Here is a 20,051-nt window from a genome sequence, read left to right as displayed (position 1 = left end):
ATGCTGATCTGCCAAACTTTGTTAGATGAGTCATCCTCATTATGCAAGTGACCTTACTAACTGTGTCACATGGCTATGCGATTTAAGAAAAGATTAAAAGATTTGGTCATACATTGGGAGAGGGTAAAAAATTTTCTGCATTTAATTGAAAATGCAGGAAACACTGGAATGATAGGATGTTGTAGCTTTTGTATCTAAAGCAGACTGTAAGAAAATTGGTTCATTATTCACCATATTTTCTAGGAGTAAAATAAGTTATGGATTTCATTTATTCATTTTCACTATGTAGTATGTATTTTGGAAGTGGCACCATCAAGTGGGTGGGAAGACAGAGTTAGCTTGCTTTTAGCTCCATTTTCAGAACAAGACAAAATAAAATTAGCAGTTGTATTTGCTTTACTATGGGCAAAAATTTGATTCTTGGCCAGAACGGATAACTAATGTGTTTTGTGTACAAATACAGTTAACGTTATACTTACATCTTGCTCTGTTTGAATTGTACAGGTATTTATCATGTTCTGTGTTAGATACGAACATCTGAGTATTGACCAAGTATTATCACATGTGTTTGACCAGGCCAGACCAGTGAGTTACAAATATGCTGTCAGATAATTCACGTTTAAGAAAGTTTCGCCTCATGCAAAAGAGGATTTTGCAAGGTGATGTACTGTGGAAAAAAGGCACCTTCCATCTCCTTCTAGTAATTCCTTTTTTGACTAGCTATTAATATTGATTAACGTTTTTTGGAGCTGCATGTTTTGTTGAATGGAAGTTACCCCACAAGGCTGAAATGGGGTATATTCCTAGGCAAATACATTGGGGATGAGATTTTTTGGGGCCTTAAGCAAGGGTATGAGTGACGTGTGAGGCAAAAATATGCAGATGGTCATAATCTCCTATATCCATCTGATTTATTCTTTTTTAATCACAGTACAGTCTGATTATAGCTTTGACTTTGCTCTGTCTTTGCTACTGTTTTCTACTGCATATCAAAAACTTTTCTGTTCTAAAAAATATTAAGCAATGCTCTAAGCTCCTCATCTGCTAAAAGCTACCCATATTTATCCACCTCTGTTGTTTACTATCATTAATAGCAATTGCATTTCACAATCTGACCTTGAAATGACAGTTTATGTGCATAAATTCTCCCTCCCTCTAACACACATATAAACACATAGTATTCGTGAACACAAACATTAAATCAAAAATCTCTAATTTAATACTGGAAAAATACAAGTGTGAAGAAAGAGTACTTAAACATATTGGAAATGTTCATGTAAAATATATTTTTTCATTTTAAATTTTGCAAAGTAATATCTGCATCCTTTCACCTTTTTTTTCCCCCTGGTAGCACAAAAAATAACAAGTGCAACTGCACAGTTAGAATAGAGGCGTTGTGTGATTGTAATGCTGTTCCATAAAAAGAATAATAGAATAAACACTAGGAATTCTGTTTTCTAATAAAAACAAATATGCAGTTGGCTCACTATAAAGAATTATTTGATGTACCTATAGGAAGTATCTGGAGACCATTTGATGCAAAACTGTTGTGCCTCCGACTTGGTAGTTAATTTTAGGAATATATTCTGTGTATAGGTTTGTGTTCAATTGAGAACCTGTTTTCTGTTTCCCTCCTCCTCTGTGAGCATGAAGAGAGTTATAGTATTGAAGATGGAGAAAGGATGCTTTGTCCATGCTACAGGCAGCTGTGTTTTTTGGAATGAGTGAATGTTGCCCAGGGATATTATTCATAAAAACACCTAGGAATCCTTCAAGATAAAAGGCACTATAGATTAACTTATGTTAGAATTCTGTACCACATCTAAGTCTGCATTTTCTGAGGAGTGTTGATAATGTTTCTCATTACAGTAAGCACATTAGATCTTCTAGCCTTATATTCAGGCACTGATGTAAAAGAAACATAGCTTATAAGTACTTAGATCCTCTTTTACCAGCTTTCTCTAGGGCGACATGCGTTTTCCTTACCATAATAAGGCCCATAAAGAAGAAAAATGATGTGGCCTAGTATAGATAGGGAGTCACATTGCAGTAACTTTTCATCAGAATTAGAGTAGTTAGAGACTACTATATTATAGCAGTGGTGGGTAACTGCTACTGTTAAGAGCCAGCTGTCAACATTTCTGTTATAAACCCCATTTTTCAGGGGTTTATTACTTCTCTGGAAATTCCACTTGGGGTGAAGCTTAGTTTAGAAAGACTAAGTAAGGGAGTGATCTTTTGAAAATGAAATAGAGGGGCAAATAAAAGAAACCTGAAATCCATGCATTTTCTGTTGAATTGCTGTTTTCCCATTTTGTTTCCTTTACCTTAGTACGGTTGCTTTCATTTTAGTATAAAGGACTTGCAAATAGAGTTTTCAAAAACATTTCAGTGCTGATAGTGAAGAGATTACTGTAGAGTTAGAATCCAGCTTCAGCTCCAATGAGCAGCTTTACCAAACAGTCTTAAATGGTTACAGAAACGTCTGACTCCCCTGGGACAGTCTGTTAACAAAAGAAAAAAGAAAAAAAAAGAAAAAAAAAACCAAAACAGTACAGGACTAAAATGAGATGATGGAGATGATTCCTTTCTGACCCAGTCAACTTCTCCTGGCCCATCTTAGCTCCAACCTGTTTCTTCATGTAGAGCTTCACTACACACTGAGTTTCTGTAGGGTGTAGAATGCAGCACAGGGCATTTCTAAGACACTTGGTCCATGATTGCCAAACAGAAGTGAAATCTGTGCAGGGAATAGTCATTAAATAGACTGTAGAAAATGGTAATTCAATAAGTGCCATTTTTAACTCTGAAGAGAGTGTCGTACCCTGGCATTAGAGGGCAATGAAGGTGCTGCTTTTCCAACAGGACATTAAACTAATAGCCACTTGTAGGCACTGGAGTTTTCATTGAACTCTTCTTCTAAGAGCCTGACTGTTAGCCTTAGTGTCATAGCCAGATTTCATGTCAAGTGATTATTAGCACTAACAATCAGTGAGCGAACAGTGCAAAAATAAAGCTGTGAGTTTTCATTTAAATTTCAAGGCAAATTTATGACTGTTTTTGATGACCTTTTTGAATAAATCTCTAGAAGCATCCTTGCACTCAAAGTTTATTAGAATGCCCATTAAATGTCAAACTTTAAACTTCAACGTTTTGTAAGAGTTAATTTCTATTTGCAGTGTATCTTCTGCTGTAATTTGCAGCTTTGCTAAAAAAACGATCAATTATTGCAAACCAGTGAAAAATATTAGGCTTGAAGATAGGTTAAATTTGCTACGTGATTATTTCTCACAAATTATCCACCAGCTCTGGTAGTTGCCTACTTACCCAGAATTTCTCTAGCATTTATTTTACATGATGTTTTCTGTCATGCAAACAGTTGTTATGTTCCACTCTGGAGGAGGCACTGTGGTGGTGGTGAATGAAGGTCCTCAGTTGCTCAGGGGAATTGTCACCCAATTTTACATGCTTAACTAATCATCAATATGACTATATGAGAAATATAGAAATAAGGAAATGTAAAAAAAAGAAGTCTACATATTTTATTCACATGCAAAATGAAAAGGATGGGAAAGGCATCTCCAAGATGTTCAGCTTTCTTGTGCCATTGAACATTCCTGATGCCTTGCCTTTGCATTTTGGATTCCTGTCTTTGAAGTATTAACACTTCTTTATTACCAGCAGCATAGGTGAACACTGGGACTATGTGAGATTCACTGAAGCAAGCTGCTGGTGCCTTTTCAGAATAGGCTGAAATTACTAATTGAATTTTGTGTCTATACATCTGACTACTGCAAATCAGATCTTCCAGTGAAGGATGATACAACTACCTGAATGAGGTTGTAGCGAGGTGGGTGTCGGTCTCTTCTCCCAAGTAACAAGCGATAGGACAAGAGGAAATGGGCTCAAGTTGCTCCAGGGGAGGTTTAGATTGGCTATTAGGAAAAATTTCTTCACCAAAAGGGTTGTGAAGCATTGGAACAGGCTGCCCAGGGAAGTGATGAGTCAGCATCCCTGGAGGTATTTAAAAGACATGTAGATGCGGCGCTTAGGGACATGGCTTAGTGGTGGACTTGGCAGTGTAAGATTTACAGTTGGACTCGATGATCTTAAACGTCTTTTCCAACCTAAATGATTCTATAATTCTATGATGTAATGCGTGCTCCAGAGAATAGTGAGGTGTCATGGAAGATTGCTACTTGGTGTTTTCTTTAATAATCTTCCATCTTCTGGAAACACGATGATGTTTCTGTAGCCTAGTTTCCCACCAGTCTCTGATGACAGCACTCTTCACCTGAGAGATTTGATTCTGGGTCCATCCGTTTCTCTCAGTGTGCAAAAACCATACATACAACACGTTCCTTTTGCAGACTGCAGTTTCTTTGCCATTCCTGCAACTGAACTTGTATCTTTCCACTGTATCAAGCAGATATTTTTTCTGCATTTTATATTTATTTAAATTATAGTTAAAATTAATGCAAGGTAAAAAAGAACATGCAGCAACAAGATGAACAATAATTTTAGTCATGTTGTTTTATGCATATTTTGTATTGTTGCTTGCCACTCATTGATTGTGCCTTGAGTCAAGAAACAGATGAATCATCATCTCAAATTTTTCCTCTCCTTATTTTTTATGATTCTCTGTTCTTTCCAGGACAGTAAGTGGGAATAATTAATTGCCCAGTTTCTTTGCTGGTTATTCCAATAGTTACTCACAGTATACCTGGCAGAACAAGTATCTCATCATTACTACAATTTTTTCCCCTTTTTTGTGTGTGTGTGCTCATTGTAGGTAGAGAGGCATCAAAGGGCAGAGATTTTTTTTTTCTTTTATTTTTTACACCCATCTTGACTTTGACACAAAGAATTAAGAATGTGAAACACAAGGGCGGATTATTTTCTCTGAGACTTAGGGAGCTAAGGATATTTTATGATTATCAAAATCACTTTTCGTTGCTTCCTTGCTGTTACGACAACACAAGATAATTGTTGCTTGTTATTCAAGGGCCAGAATGTATTTACAATCTCTTCCCTAGATTTCCTCCATAAACTAAAAATCTTCTTTTCTGAAACAGCCACTTAGGAATGTAGATTATTGCTGATAGCTTACCAATTGAACCAGAATAAAAATTGGAATTGCCATTAACACAGTAATTTCAGCCTTCATTTTGATAAGCATTTTGTATTGCTCAAGTTCTGAAAAATAAAAACAGCACTGTACAGGTGGAAAAAAGCTTTTGATGAAACTCTTCTCACAAAGGAAGAAGTTTTTGAACACACTTTTAATCAAATCAGAATCAACAATAAATTTTTTTATGACTTTGTGGTTTGAGTGATATATCAAACTATGTAAAGTAATAGTAATCTGTGACATGAGTAATAACAATCGCTTTAGGGAGGAGAATTTACATTCTTCTGGGAAATGTGTATAAACCCAAGTGGTAAAATCTACAGAAAAATTTACCAAACAGGTTGTTCTGGCATGTCAGATAATCTGTATGAATGAAATGCCTGCTTTCAAAGATAGTTGCGTTTATAAAGAAAAAAATAAATAACTTTTTCTTTGATTAATAATAGAAATACATTCCTGGTTGAATGCTACAAGCAGATTTATGTCTATAAGAATATGTTTAAATACTTACTCAGTCTCCAGTTCTAGGTTGAAACCTTATGTTTTTATGTTGGGAGACTGAGAAACTGCCAGAACAAAAGGATTGAAATAAGTTTTATTTTCCTATTTCTGCAACTCCTGAATGGAGTAACGTTATCAGCAGAGGTAATAACACCTTTAAATGACTTGGAATTTATTTGGTTCACAAAATCATATGGGAAGATTGACAGCATCTTAAACAGCAGCAGTCAGTGAGGATGTGGCTTGAGTATTGACAGAAGTGATTTTTCAAGTAATGAAGAAGGTTACGTGATTAAGTTTCCTGAAGCATACGTTGCCTGCCGTGTGCGCTTACTGTATATTGTCACCCTTCTGAGTCACAGAAGAGCTTCACTTTTTTTCAGAAGCAGGATCAATAGGATTAGGGGATTTGCGCTCAAAGCTTGCCTGTGGCTTCTTGTTAAACATGTCGTGTGCTTTATAGCTGCCTTTGACTGGCTTTTTGCACTGTTCCATGGTATTAATCACCTAAATAATACTTCCACATTCTGATGTTTTGGCCAGTTTTTTCTATTAGTACTCTAAAAAATAAGGTATTTAAAAAGGAGTCAGAAGTCAGACTGAAATTCATGTTTAGAATTTTAAATAATAGCCTGCTTCTCAGAAATTCTGAGTACTCTTCAACTTTCATAGCAACTGGTGATGCTCACAATTTTATTTTTTCTTATTAGAAAAGTTTGTTGACTGTAGCTGTTCTACGGAAGACCTATTGCCTTTGTGTCATACAGTATACACAGAGAAGTCTGCACAGCCAGATGGATAATGTAGTTTGGCAGACACATCAAGTCAGATATGCAGAGGACAGCTTAGCTGGCTCCTTGCAGGCCAGCTAACAGCCCATCAGAACTCACTGGGTAAGCTGATGATTGTGCAAGCCAGATGTATTTTGCAAGACATGATTTGCATGAAATGGTAAAGTCTACTAGTGTGCTACAGTTTAATGGGCTTCCATTGAAGTGTGGAGTTTAGACATTTTATCTCTAGTCTTTATTGTCGCTGGTCTAATGGATTGATATAAAGTCACAACAAAAAGAAGTGATTACTGAAGAAGCTGAGGAATCGAGTCCTTTGCAGAGCTATACACAAAGCACATAAAATGCCAACTTTGAATGATCACACATAACATTTCATTGCAGCTGTTCAACAGCAAGTGAAGAATACTGCTGTTTATCTTACCTACTTTAATCCAATTTATAACTTCTAGTCTATATCTGCCCCTTTTTTGTAGACGGAGGCTGTTGAGACATACAGCTAGATACTTGAGAACAGTTACTACGCATACAGGGGTTTGTGTAAGAGGAGAGAGGGTCAACTAAACCTGGAGCAATACACATTGGTAGACCATAGATAGTAAAAGAGAAAAGAAAAAAGAGGAATTTTGTTACTTGTGTGGTATATTTTTAAAAGGTTTCCTATTGAGGAGTTTAGAAAAAAGATGCAGCATACCTGTAGCTTTGCAATTGAGTAGTTCATTAGAGAGCTAATTAGATGAAGTGCTTGATCAGTGATGGGTAAAATGTGTCAGAACTTATCTGAGCACTGGTTTAAGAATAGGCTTATCCTTTTTCTGGGATGGAACAGAAATAGACTCCAAAAGCAGAAAAAGCTGTTTCTCAGGAGAATTTGGCTTAAGAAATTCAATATTAAAGAAAGTCATTTAACTCAAGTTTATTGTTTTGGGGCTGAATTAGTGAACATGAATTAAGCATTGTCATAGTATCCAGGGAAAGGAAAAAGCACATAATTGTATGTAAAGGAGTCCAGGAGGACAAGGACTGCATAGGACAGATTTGTTCAAACTCAATATGTGTGGATTTGAATATTTGGTACTTGAAAACAGACAGGTAATAGTGGCTGAAATTGCAATAGAAACGGACATTGGTGCTAGCTCAGTGAAAATAAATGTACTGGAAAAAGCGGGCATGAGAAAAATCATGGTTATATATACATTCTCCGGTATTTTATAAAGGACGAAAGGACATAGGAATCATTGAGAAGAGTGAGGTATCTGTCTGCTAAAGGATTAAACTTTCTTTGATGTTCATAGTCTAGCAAACTGGAATGACTTTTGCAATAATACTATTCAGCTGCAAAAATGGTCAGCTAAAGACAGTAAGAAACGTTTTTCCTAAAATTGTCATACAGACTTTTAATGAGAATCTTTGAAGTGCTGTGCGGTTACTTTTTTAAGGATGCAATTAACAATTTTGGAAATATGAGACCATTTTGGAAAAAATAAAAGAATTATATTCACAATTGAGTACAAATATTCATCCAGAGAATTACACAGAATAGATAGCAGATAGTAATTACTTTTCTGATTTATCCTATGTTAGTTACCAGCTGCCCAAACTAAATGCATTACTTCAGTTGTGCTAGTGATACAACAGCAGCCGTGATGGTCAAATGAAAGTTTAGCACCATGAGAGAAGTAGTACTGATTACAGAGTGTAAACAGGCAGTGGTACTGATAATAATCAGATTTTTTAAAAAGTGATGGTCATCTTTGATTGAGAAGAAAAATTTTTAAAAGAATTAAATTAGGTAGAAATATTGGAGAAAAAACAGAACTGATGGAGTACATGTATGGCTTATGCTAGGTGAAACCAGAAGTTTCCTGTTCTTGTAACAGGTCTCTCAGTGGTTTAGTGTGTTGATTCTGGAACATCTGGTCCAGCTCTGTGTTCAAGGCAAGTGAACCTAGATAAGTAATAAGAGACCCAATACATAGTTGGATTCTTGTTATAATACTTTTTAGCTGCCTTTTCCTTTATCTTAATTTGTGTTGAATTTTATCTTTACATTTTTCACATTTACATTATGTGCTGAGCACATTTATACTATCTATAGAGGTAATAAAAACAGGCCCAGTCTGGTCACAGTCATTGTTACACAAGATTATCAACTTTACAATCCATTTTTTGATGGGCCACTGAGTCAAGATTGCTTTGACTACTGGGTTGGCAGATTAATATGACTGCTGCATTACCTGTTGTAAATTCTTCATCATAAATGCAGGATTGTTATTTATAGTTGATGGCACAAAGTCGGTAGTGCCCTGAGCAAAATCGGCATTGGAACGCTACTCTATTCTTGTCGTTCAGTAGGTGTCAGGAGATCTTCCTGTATGAGGTCAGCCATTTTGGATGAGGATGATGAACAAGCAGCAAAGAGCTAAAAATGCAATCATTTGAAAGATGCTTCACATTACTAGGCCACCTTCAAGAAGACTGGGGAAGGCTGACAGTAACAAGGCTTCAAGAAACTAGGAATAACCGTAACAAAAGGCCATGTTACTTTCATAGGTGTTAGTGTGAACGGGAAGTAGATGTCATTTCTAATAGTAGTGTCTCAGAACAAAGTGCAGGCTTTTCATTACCTAAAGAAAATGCATATCCTATTATAAGAAAAATAAGGTATCAGAATTACCTTGTCTTTTTAATCTAGATCTCCTAGCCCAATCACTTTGCCCTTTCAAGAATCAATGGAAGTTTGCATTGCTATAGAAATTCATGATGCAAAATTTGTTCCTAGCTCCAGATACAAATAAGAGGAGCTATAAAATTTCACTTCAGAAATTGTGAGGAAAAATAAGGAGAACGCTCCTTTTTTTATATATAAAAGGACCAGGTAAGAAAGTTTGAGTTTGGATACAATGAAGAGTAGAAAAGTTTATCAGATATTATGGTAAGAAAACCTATGGAGGGTTATTATTTGATTATGGATCATCTGGATACATTTATCAAAGAGAAATCACTGCAACACATTTTATAAATTCTTCTTTTGAAGAGCATTGAGTGGGAAATCCCTAGTTGCAATTTACTAGGGCATTTAAAAAAATCACTTTATATATACGGTGAAAATATTCAAAAGATTAATCTATCTAAATCAATCTAAAAATACAAATGACTAATCAGCAAGATCAGTAAGTTACAAATTATGAGCAGCTCAAAGATGCAGACCTTGATTGGACCTCAGTGACAGAGGGCAAACATGAATGACAAGACTTTGGGAATTAAGAGATATAAATGCAGGTGCATGAAAAATCAGGTTCCTAACCGATTTTCCAATGTATTGGCTGATTTACATTATAAATAATTTGGAAGAAGAAATGCGTAGTAAGGCAAAGAAATATGCTGAGGAAGCAAATCCAAGGCAGGATGGTCAATACAAAGGGCAGGACAGTAACAGCAACATACTAGAAAGGAGGTTATGTCACAGGCATGCTAGTTATTAATGAATTAATGTTGAAAGATTTGATGTTTTAGTTGAGAGAAGCCTGGAAAAGTTCAGGTGACAGTGCAAAAAGTAACCTGAATATGAAAGCCTGTAAAACTTCTCTGGAAATGTAAAAAGACAAACCCTGTGAATTTAATGGGCATTTTTTATTCTCTGCCATAATGGCTAATTTAGCTCATAACCAGAAAATAACTTTTCGTTTGGAACTATTATATCCGTCTAAGATGGGGAAAGATTTGAAAGGTGTGATTCAAAACCAATGATCCTATATTCTTTACACATGAATATCCATTCTCTGAGTTGTTTGTTGCACTCCAGTATGACAAAACAATTTCAGAGAACAAAAACAGATCTCATCTGAGTATAGATTGTTTCCTAATGTTAATCTTTAATTAGTTTATTAACAATTTTTTACAGAAATGAACATCATTACGCTTCTGTGAGAAGTACTATTTATATTATTGTGGAAAGGGAGCCAGAAGTAAGAAATAGATAAAAAATAGACCGAAGTAAAAAATGAAAAATGCTTCTCAAAATGAAGGTAAAATGTACCAGCACCAACCTTCTTTATTCTTAAATACTTTTTATGATTTTGAGTCACTAATCATTACACACACTTAACAAAAGGTAGAAATATGGTTCAAGTACCTATTTAAAGCCAATCATTTACAGAAGTATTCAGTGCCATTTTCTTAGTAAATCCAAACATAAAGAGTACAATGGAAGGTTACTATTGATTTGTCATTGTTCTCAGATTAACTTTTTTGGTCTTTACTTGGATAGTCCCCTTTCTGATACAGTTTACTTTTCCTTTTTTATCTTATTGGAAGTTTTTATTCCCATAGTGTACTGACAGACACGTAAGGGATTAAAAAAGAAATTTAATTTGTGACAGTTCTGTCCCCTGTGTTGTGGAACAGCAATACAGCACTAACTAGTTTTTTCCCATTGTTGGACCATATATCGGAAGACTTTCATAGATAGGCAGAGCAATAATAAAAAAAACAACCCTATGGTTGATCTTAGAGTAATATTCTTCTGAGTTTCCAGATCTTTTCTGTTTAACATTTGAGCAGGAACACCCCAAAATGCTTTTTTGGTACTTTCTCTCTCTAAAATATATGCATTGTGATATTTATTTTCTGTAGCTGTCACCTTTTTTCCCCACTAATTCTACTACAGTCTTAAAATTTTTTATGCTTATGTCCCTGTAAACTACTGTAAAATGTTAGATAAAAGGTGGTTTTCCGCTAACAAAATAAGGTTATGTTTTTTCTTAAAAGAATATTATCTCTCTGTCCATTTCATTTACTTATTCTAATGACTTCAGGATGTTCTAAAGTCTAAGGCACCATTATATATTGCAAAAGCCAGTTTGTATTCCTAAAAGGCCATCCTGAAAGAACAGGAGGAATGGAAAACGACCTATTGAAACATTAATTTAGTTTCTCTGAAACCCAGTCTTGAAATTCTACATATTTTTCTTCATACCTTCATTAGCAAACAGATAGTTAACATATCAGTTGAGTAGGCAACTTTTGCCTATAGCCATTTTACTGCTTTAAATGTTTGTGTTACTAAAAGCTCTATAAATAAATAAACAACATTTTCAAGCTAGATGTCAGTACACAAGTAAATTAAGAGCCGTTTCATCGACTTCCACCTAACCTGTTTTAAAATCTAGGACTTGTCAGCTTTGTCCCCCATCATTTTACTGAAGCTCCTTATCTAAATCTTATTACTAGTATTCCAGCAGTGCTATTTTCTGTCATCCTAGCTACATTTTCTCTCCATAGTCATCACTTTTTTCACCATTCCTGGGGCAGATCTTAAACACTGAGGATGTAGTACTGTGAAGGTTTTGGTCACGTTTTCAGTGGAAGTTGTGCTCAACATCAAACAGGAAAAAAAAAAAAATCTTTAATTGCCAAGAAAGAGTTGTAGGTACTTTTCCTACAAATCGTAATTCCATACTTTTAAGGACTTACAGTTCTAGGTGAGGATGTGAGTCTTAGAACTTTTGAAATCACAATTATATTAGCAGTCCTGAAAGTAACTTCTGTTTGATAAGATACTTTTATATTGGATTTAAAGTGCTTTTTGTGAAGATGAGCACTGTTTAACATATGCAAACAAACAAGCAGTATCTCCTACCCTTTCAGTTTGTGTTGCAATTATTTTGGAGCAACAACAAATAACAGGATTTTTCCTCACACAAAAAATCATTGCATTAATCATGATGTAGAAATTCCTACAAGGTAGTGTGACATCTGTGAGTAAGATGGGAAGTGCAGCATGCAGCTGTGCAGAAACCCATCAGGCCTTTAGAAATGAAGTCCTTTGTTATAATTCTGACAATTTCAGAATGTACATATATATGAGTACACACACACAAATTATTTTCAGAAAGAAGCATTTCTGTCATCAAATGCTTGCAATACACCTGAGTTTCAGAGCAGCAGGACAAGAGTAGAAATAAATCACCATGCTAACCTTTTGCTGAGATAATTAGCAGGATTGGCATGACTCATTAAATAATGCGAGATGATTATTTTTTATTAGAGGCAGGGGATTTTCATAGAAAGCAAGAATAACATCACAGCTGAATAGATGGACTCAGTATACCTATGACTAGCACAGAAATTCTAGTGTACGCAATGATTTTTAAACATTATTTTTTAAAAGTATGTATATAAGGAAAAGTATACACACATCTACTGATAGCCTTTTGTTTTCCAGCCTTCTTCTTTCACTACAGATTGGGAAAAATGTCATTTTCTATTTCATCTCAAATTAGAGATGGTAGTTTTCTACCATTATTTGTTTCTTGCAGGATGTTATGAATACAAAATTCACAGACCTCCTTTAGTATTTGCTTTCCAACATTCCAGCATCAGTAGAGAAGTAAGATGTGATCATGTTCATATTTCCACTGTGCCAAGGATTGCTTTGAACTATTACTGTCAGGGTTTTGACCCCAAATCCCTCTTTATCTTGTTCATAGTGCTTGTGAATATACAAATACCTAATATCCTCAGGAGCACAGAGGGAAGAAAGCAGTCCATAGTATTTCTTCATTTTACATATATATACACACATGCATACACACACACATATTAACAGATACATGTGGAATGAAAATCACAGGGTTCATGGCTTCACTGACCCACAGGCAGAAATCCCATTAGCTTTGAGGAGCTACAGGATTTCACCTCAGAAATGTGTCTCAACCTGTATTTTATTTTTACTTGCATGCTTTGCCTCATTAATTAATAGTATAACGCACAGTAACAAAGATGAAACACCAGAAACCACCTTTTGCTCTGACATCAGACACCCAGACATTTTGTTCAAATGTGTAACAAATAGCAATGCAAATTTAATCTCCTTCCAGTTCTCAGAGACAGTTCTGGAAGAAGCATACAAAATGCCTTTGAGCCTATCCACACTTTTCAAGCTGAGCTGGCTGTGGTGAAACACACAGCATGAAGAATTTTAGTTTGAAACAGACTCCGTTAATGTTACCTACTTGTTTGAAATATACTGTCAGTGTTATCCTCAAGTGCTGTACCCAGCTATTTTTGTATTTTTACCAGAGAAAATGTGATTATCATAGTAATTCTGACATTAAACCTTTAAAATGAATGTACTATTTCAACTTGTATAATCATCTAAAAGGATGTTTTCTTTGAGTCACAGCAGAATCAAAACCTACTGTGTAAACAGTCTGGGATAGACCTTTATGTTCCATGGCTTTTTTTCCATAGTTTAATATTAAAAAGAAAATATGCTCTTTGGGATATGTCCACCTCAATTCCACCCACACATCCAGCAGAAGCTCAAAACAGCCAACAAATCAGATTTGCATTTAAAAAAAATACTTTAAAAGCCCTACTGGAATCCAACACAGCTGTAGAATAATTTATGGAGAAGGGAGAAGATACCATGCTCTTCAAGTGTATTTGAGTAGCTAATTATTAGTTATCTGTGAAATTGGAAAAGACTTTTTATTTGAAATTATTTAACTTCATGAAGTTATGTATTTAAATAACATCAAAAGTAGCACTTGTCATGTCCGGTTTTTTCTCAGTATTTAATATTGGAATATTTGTGTGCTGATCAAAGCTACAGATAGCACTCTTCTGTAGGGAATTAGTGCAGTTTCACTAATGGCATCAGACATTTATCTATACCGTATGTTAGACAAATAGAAAAATGCTGCTGTATTTCTATTTCTTCCCCAAGGGTAGCCATTTTAAAGATTTATTTTCCACCACCCACTCATTTTCTTGTATTCATACTAAAAACCACTTCTTACTTCTTCCTACTGTGTTCAACCTAACCAGTATCAATACACTCATACCATAAGCTCTCAAAAAGCACTATAAGATAGCTAGAATATCTTAGTTAAGATAACAGCAAACCTTCAGTATCCAAACATTAATATCAAGCCTTAATTATTTAGAGGGAGAAGTTAGAAAAAGTACCTTTTTACTTTCATCTAAATACTCTCCCCAGAAGAAAAAAAAATCTGAAAGCTTTATAAATAATAATAAACAGCTTTTCAAGGAAATGGAATACATAGGTTTTTGTGCATAATTTCCACATAGTAATTGCTACTGCAAATGCTAATTAAGCACGTTATTAGAACAGTTGCCTATTTTCTTTTTAAAGTTATGGTGAGTGTACCAATTAGCTACATACATAAGCCACAATGTATTTGGCATATCACATACAATTCAGGCAAGAATATTGCACTCGTGTCTTAGTACCTTATTCATTATATATTGTGGTGGGTTGACCTTGGCAGGCTACCAGGTGCCTACCCAGCTGCTCTTAACTCCCCTGCCTCAACAAGACAGGAGGAAAACATAAGACAAAAAAGCTTGCAGGTCAAGCTAAAGACAGATCACTGACAATTACCTTCACAGGAAAAACAGACTCAGGAATAATTCATTTTATTTATTACTAATTAAATTGGATAGTGAGAAATAGAGGCAAAACTAAAAACACCTCCCCCCCATCCTTTTCCTAGGCTCCATTTAAGTCCTTCACTCCCAACTCCTCACCAAGTGCCACAGGAGGATGGCAAATAGGGGCTGCAGTCACTCCATAACACCTACTCTCAGCTGCTCCTTCCTCCTTGCACTTTTCTCCTGCTCTAGTATAGGTCCTTCTATGCACCACAGTCCTTCAGGATAAACCTGCTCCAGCATGGGCTCTCCAGGGACTGCAGTTCCTTCAGGAAACATCCACTTGCTCTAGCACAGGACCCTCTGTGGGCTGCAGCGTAGGTATCTGCTCTAGCAAGTCTTCCTACAGGCTGTAGAGAAACATTGCACCATGATAATCCTCTCTACAGGGGGATCTCTGCTCCAGCACTAGGAGCCTTCCTTGCCTTCCTTGCCTTCCTTGCCTTCCTTGCCTTCCTTGCCTTCCTTGCCTTCCTTGCCTTCCTTGCCTTCCTTGCCTTCCTTGCCTTCCTTCCTTGCCTTCCTTGCCTTCCTTGCCTTCCTTGCCTTCCTTGCCTTCCTTGCCTTGGTACTCACAAGACCATTTCCTCACTACCTGGACCCTATTTCACCTTTCTTAAATACATTTTCCCAGAGGCACCACTGGCTTTGCTAATTGGCTCAGCTGTGACAGGTCCATTACAGAACCAGCTGGAACCGACCGTGTCCAGCTCAGGGCAGCCCTGACCTCTCCTCACAGAGGCCACCCTGCAGCTCCCCACTACCAAAACCTTACCTGGTAAACCCAATGCATATGTGTATTAATTAGTTATATGTTTCAGCTGAAGTCAGACTCACAGCTGGACTAGATTAATGTAGCTGCACTCAAAACTATAAAGCTGTGCTAGGAGGGGGTTAGAGAGGTTTTGCTGTTGTGGCAGGTGAAAGCACCAGAATGGCAGTCTTCAGTTCTAAGCAGGGTGTGGGAGTACGTTGGATGGCCTCACTACTGCCTTCAGAGCACAGGTATGTTCAAAATAATCTTTATTTGTTTTTAAACCGATGATATGCTTGAGGTGTTTTCTCTAGAGAGGGTAGGACAGTGTTATTTTTTCTAGAAACATTAGGTTTTTTGAAATCTTTTGGGGAAGTTGAAAGTTCCTCTGGTATGTCAAATCCAATCACCTGGAGCTTAGGTTTTTGGAGGTTATAATGTGGGTTAAAGCGGGAAAAAAAATGTTTTTCATCCTTGTGTAACTGTAGCGATTTCAGTCTCTGTTAGTGCGGGTCCTTCCTGGTATAAATTTGATTAACTGGGAGAAGTAGGGTTTGTTTTATAAGTGGTACTTCATGATTTTATAAATTCACATATTTTTAAATTAAAAAGTGCTTGGAAGCAACATTGTATTGTGGTTTTTCATTAAATGTTGTTCTTGTAGTAATATTTTTACATGAATGCTGATTTCACTTTGATATCTAAAGGAAAGACTAGTAGTGAGGTTTCAGTACTAAGTGGATTAAGGTGTGGGAAAACTTTGTTATGCGGTTTCTCACCTGAGGAGTGGCATGGACTGCCATGTAACATTATGATTGAAGTGTATGCTTGTCTGTTTTCAGAAGAGAATATACTTTGTTGATAACTTCCTGGGACTAAAATTATCTTTATTTGATTCTTTCAATTAGCTGGTTTTAAGTTTGTGTAATAATGCTGTTTTCCACAAAACATTTGCCTTGCTATTCCCCTCCCCCCCTTACAAAATTTCTTGTCAGTGTCCTTAATTGCTTCATGACATCACTGTGTTACTGTTGTGGACTTTCACACACTCCTATAGCCAGCATGGCTCATAAAGCTTAATGGGAGTAAGTTCATTAAATTAATCCTAGTAATTAATGAACTTGCTGCTTACTTCTCTGTCTAATTTGTGACAGTCTTGACAATTGGCTTCCACTGGAAGCAAGACTTGTATCCAAGAAGCCCACAGAAGTGAAAAGTAAATCAATCTTCATTAGAATTGGATTATTGAACTTAAAATCTGTTGCTGATACCTATTGACTTAGAAATGGTTTTTCACTTAGAAAAGGTAAGCAATAAGGGGAGAGTTCACTAAAGTAGCTTTTCTTCCTATACACCTATGTCTAAAGTATGTTTTGGATACAGTAAATTTCCCTGAGTCCTGATTAATCAGAATACACCTTTGGGCTCTACAGGAAGACTAAATGGACAAGGTGGCTAAATAGCTATGCTCTAAAAATCCGAAACCAAATGCTCAATGCCTTCTCATAATGTCATGATCTTAATTTAGTATTTGTTTTCAGTATTAAATAAGAATGTCAGTAAGAATAAGATGAATCTTTTTTAGGAATTCATGTAAAAAAGAGGTGATGGATATGTTACACAAGCATGCTGATCTTAATAACAGAGACTGATTGGGAAGACTTTGAATATGCTTCTATTTTTATTTTTATCCAATTGACTTTAGTGAAGTGACTTGATTTGTTTATATTTCTCTATCTGAAACTAGAGTTGGGACTATTGAGGTTTTATTGTTTTATTATTATTGTTAAAAGGTTTTATCCCTGAGATAAATTTTATTCTTTGTTAGAATTAACTATGTGCTGATACAGGAGAAAACTTAAGAGCCTCTTTTGTTTCTCTTGCTAAAATTAAAAAAAAATTATGCTCTTTCAAATATTGAATTTAGATTTCTGAAATAGGTAAGGTTTTGCAGTGAACAACTGTTCTAAGTTTTCATAGTCTATTTGAAGCAGTAAATAGAAGGCGAATGCATGCCAAGGGGAAAGTATGCTGTATCTGCTCTGTGCACGTCAAGAGAACCAAAACCTTCACACAACTTTAAGCTGGTTTTAGTATGTAACTGTGGAGGCTGTAGTTCAGAAAACTGTTTGCCATTAAGTCCCCAGTCCCATGTAGACATCTGAGCTCAGCTTGGGGGAAGGGGGAATTCCAGTAGTTTTATGATAGTTGCTGCCTGAAGTGGAAGTAATGGTGTCGAGTTAGGAGCCTCGCTTACTTTACCATGTGAAGGGTGAGCTGGTTGCTTCTAGAGGGCAATCTGTAAATTGCACTCTATTAGCAACCTGATAGCTCGCTAAAGATAGTAGTAAATCTCAACTCTGTCACTTCTGGTGTCTAGACTTGTGCCAGATCCTAAAAGTAAATGCCTGAAAAACATCTGAAAGAACTGAGCATCACCATTTTCTTTCTTATATTACAGTTATCTCATCTTTTATGTAATGCCATACTCTGTAATATCATATTGGTTAGGCTGCTTGCTGCTCAAGCAACATTCTTGCTGCTAAATTTTAATTCCTTACACTGAAGATATCCAGATGTATGTTTTGTAAACTATAGACCCCGTATGCAATCAGCTGGGGTACCCTGAACAGCTGTTTCTGAAAATGTGTGTCTATGTAGCAATTATAAATTCATGGAAGAAGAAAGCAGTAGGGAGTATGAGTGTGTTGGCCATGACTGCACTGTTGAAGGAGTTAATGATGCAGAGGTATAGGATGTCCTTTCCAGGGCATCAGGCAGTATGAGCAGTTGTGATGATTGCAGTTTGTATGGACACTTTTTTTTTTAACTTCATATTGTTAAATAGAATTCAGCTTAAAATAACTTTTCCAAAGTTTAGATTTCTAAATGTAAGCTGTTTGACCAATAGCCTGGTTCCAAAATGAGAAAATTGCTTCAATTGCAGAATAAGCAAGGGTAAGATTTCTCTGTTTATAGAATGGCAGAGAAGTTATGATGGTATCTACTATTGTATATGTGAATTTAATTTTGCTGATGGGTGACTGATTAAGTATTTTGACTGTCCTAGCATTCTTATAATTAGTTATTTTTATAGACATTTGTCCATGGAATAGATTCATGGTGCTTTTAGGCAGGTGACCGAGGCAAAAATCTTCAGAAGTGATTGTATCTGCCTGGATTTTCAACAGCTTTATGGGTTCACAAATCAGTGGTATGCATGTGAAGGGAAATAGTGGTTTTCTTTTTTATCCTGATTTAATCCAGCTTTCCCAAGGTGATTCTGCTAATGATGATCTAATTCAAACTAGGATACTTGGTTCTAAGGCAGGCTCTTTTTCTGTTTAAAAACCAACAGGAGGGAATGCTCTAAGGCAGAGAAAGACTGAAAGCGTCATATATCATGCTAAAAAAAAAAGTTCTAGGAGGAAACATTGTTTCCTGAGATCACTGAAAAAAAATATATATAATGCCACAAAAATATCTAAAACATTTAACCAAAGTGCCTCATTCTCAAACAAAAGTCTGCTGATAAAAAGGTTCCAGTTTGTAAAGCCCCACAGCCTGATGCTGTCTGGAACTGTTAGTCTGTGAGAACTCAGAATATGGTGAAAACTGTTGTATTATGAGATCTTATGCCTCCATCTGTTTTTTATGGGTTTTGATTTCACTAGTTGAGAAGTATCATACCTTTCCAATTTCCTTGATTAGCTGCAGTTAGAAGGTTCTGAATGTGTGTCTATTTGTAATCTTACATAATTGACTTCAGGCAAAATGGTTATTTTTAGTGTTTGAGTAACTGAGATCAAAATTATTCTTCCATTGTTAGCACTCATCTAGGTGCTTTCTTTCATTTAAAATAATGAAGTGGTTCAAAAAAAACCCCAAAACCTTTGCATGTGAACATGTACTGCATTTCTGATTTCCTGCTTTTAAACAAACGGGAGCAATACTGAGATTTAGAGAATTTGAAAGATGTGTTCAAATTTTGTAGTTAAGATTCACCTTGGTGGTTTTGAGTCTGTTCCTAGGCATAATCTAGACATTAAAAAAAAAAACTTGCAAATTTGCAATTTCTAAGATTCACAAAATTGATTTTTTTTTTTTAATTAATAAGTGCTGAAGAAAAACAGGGAATAGTAAACATAAGGGTAAATGAGAAAGCAACAGTAGTGAAAGCCTTTCAGACACTACTTTAATTATTTCAGTAGTAGAAATCTAATAAAAGGTTGTGTAAGATTTCCAGGTAACTTTTCAGAGTGAAGAGATGTAATTTAAATGATCTGAATCTGCTTAGTATAAATTATGTCTATGTATCAAAAGCTAGATCATTAAAATATTTTTTTAATGGAAAGTGAGGAAATTGCTGAAGGGACAATAGAAAGCATAGTACTTAATGCTACTTGGTGAAATA

The 20,051-nt window shown here is 35.8% G+C and overlaps 1 protein-coding gene across 1 annotated transcript in view; it reads left to right on the top strand.

Moving 5' to 3' along the window:
- The first annotated feature begins 15,826 nt into the window (after positions 1-15,826).
- CDH8 (cadherin 8) overlaps positions 15,827-20,051 on the top strand; it is a 212,148-nt gene continuing 207,923 nt past the window's right edge. The window contains exon 1 of the mRNA XM_050903802.1: positions 15,827-15,888. The gene's annotated coding sequence lies outside the window, so the exon portion shown is untranslated. The remainder of the gene's footprint in view (positions 15,889-20,051) is intronic.

This window comes from Gymnogyps californianus, chromosome 12, assembly GCF_018139145.2.
Source record: "Gymnogyps californianus isolate 813 chromosome 12, ASM1813914v2, whole genome shotgun sequence".
NCBI lineage: Eukaryota > Metazoa > Chordata > Aves > Accipitriformes > Cathartidae > Gymnogyps > Gymnogyps californianus.
The sequence above is the reverse complement of the archived record's forward strand: the minus strand, read 5'-3'. Positions and strand labels throughout refer to the sequence as shown.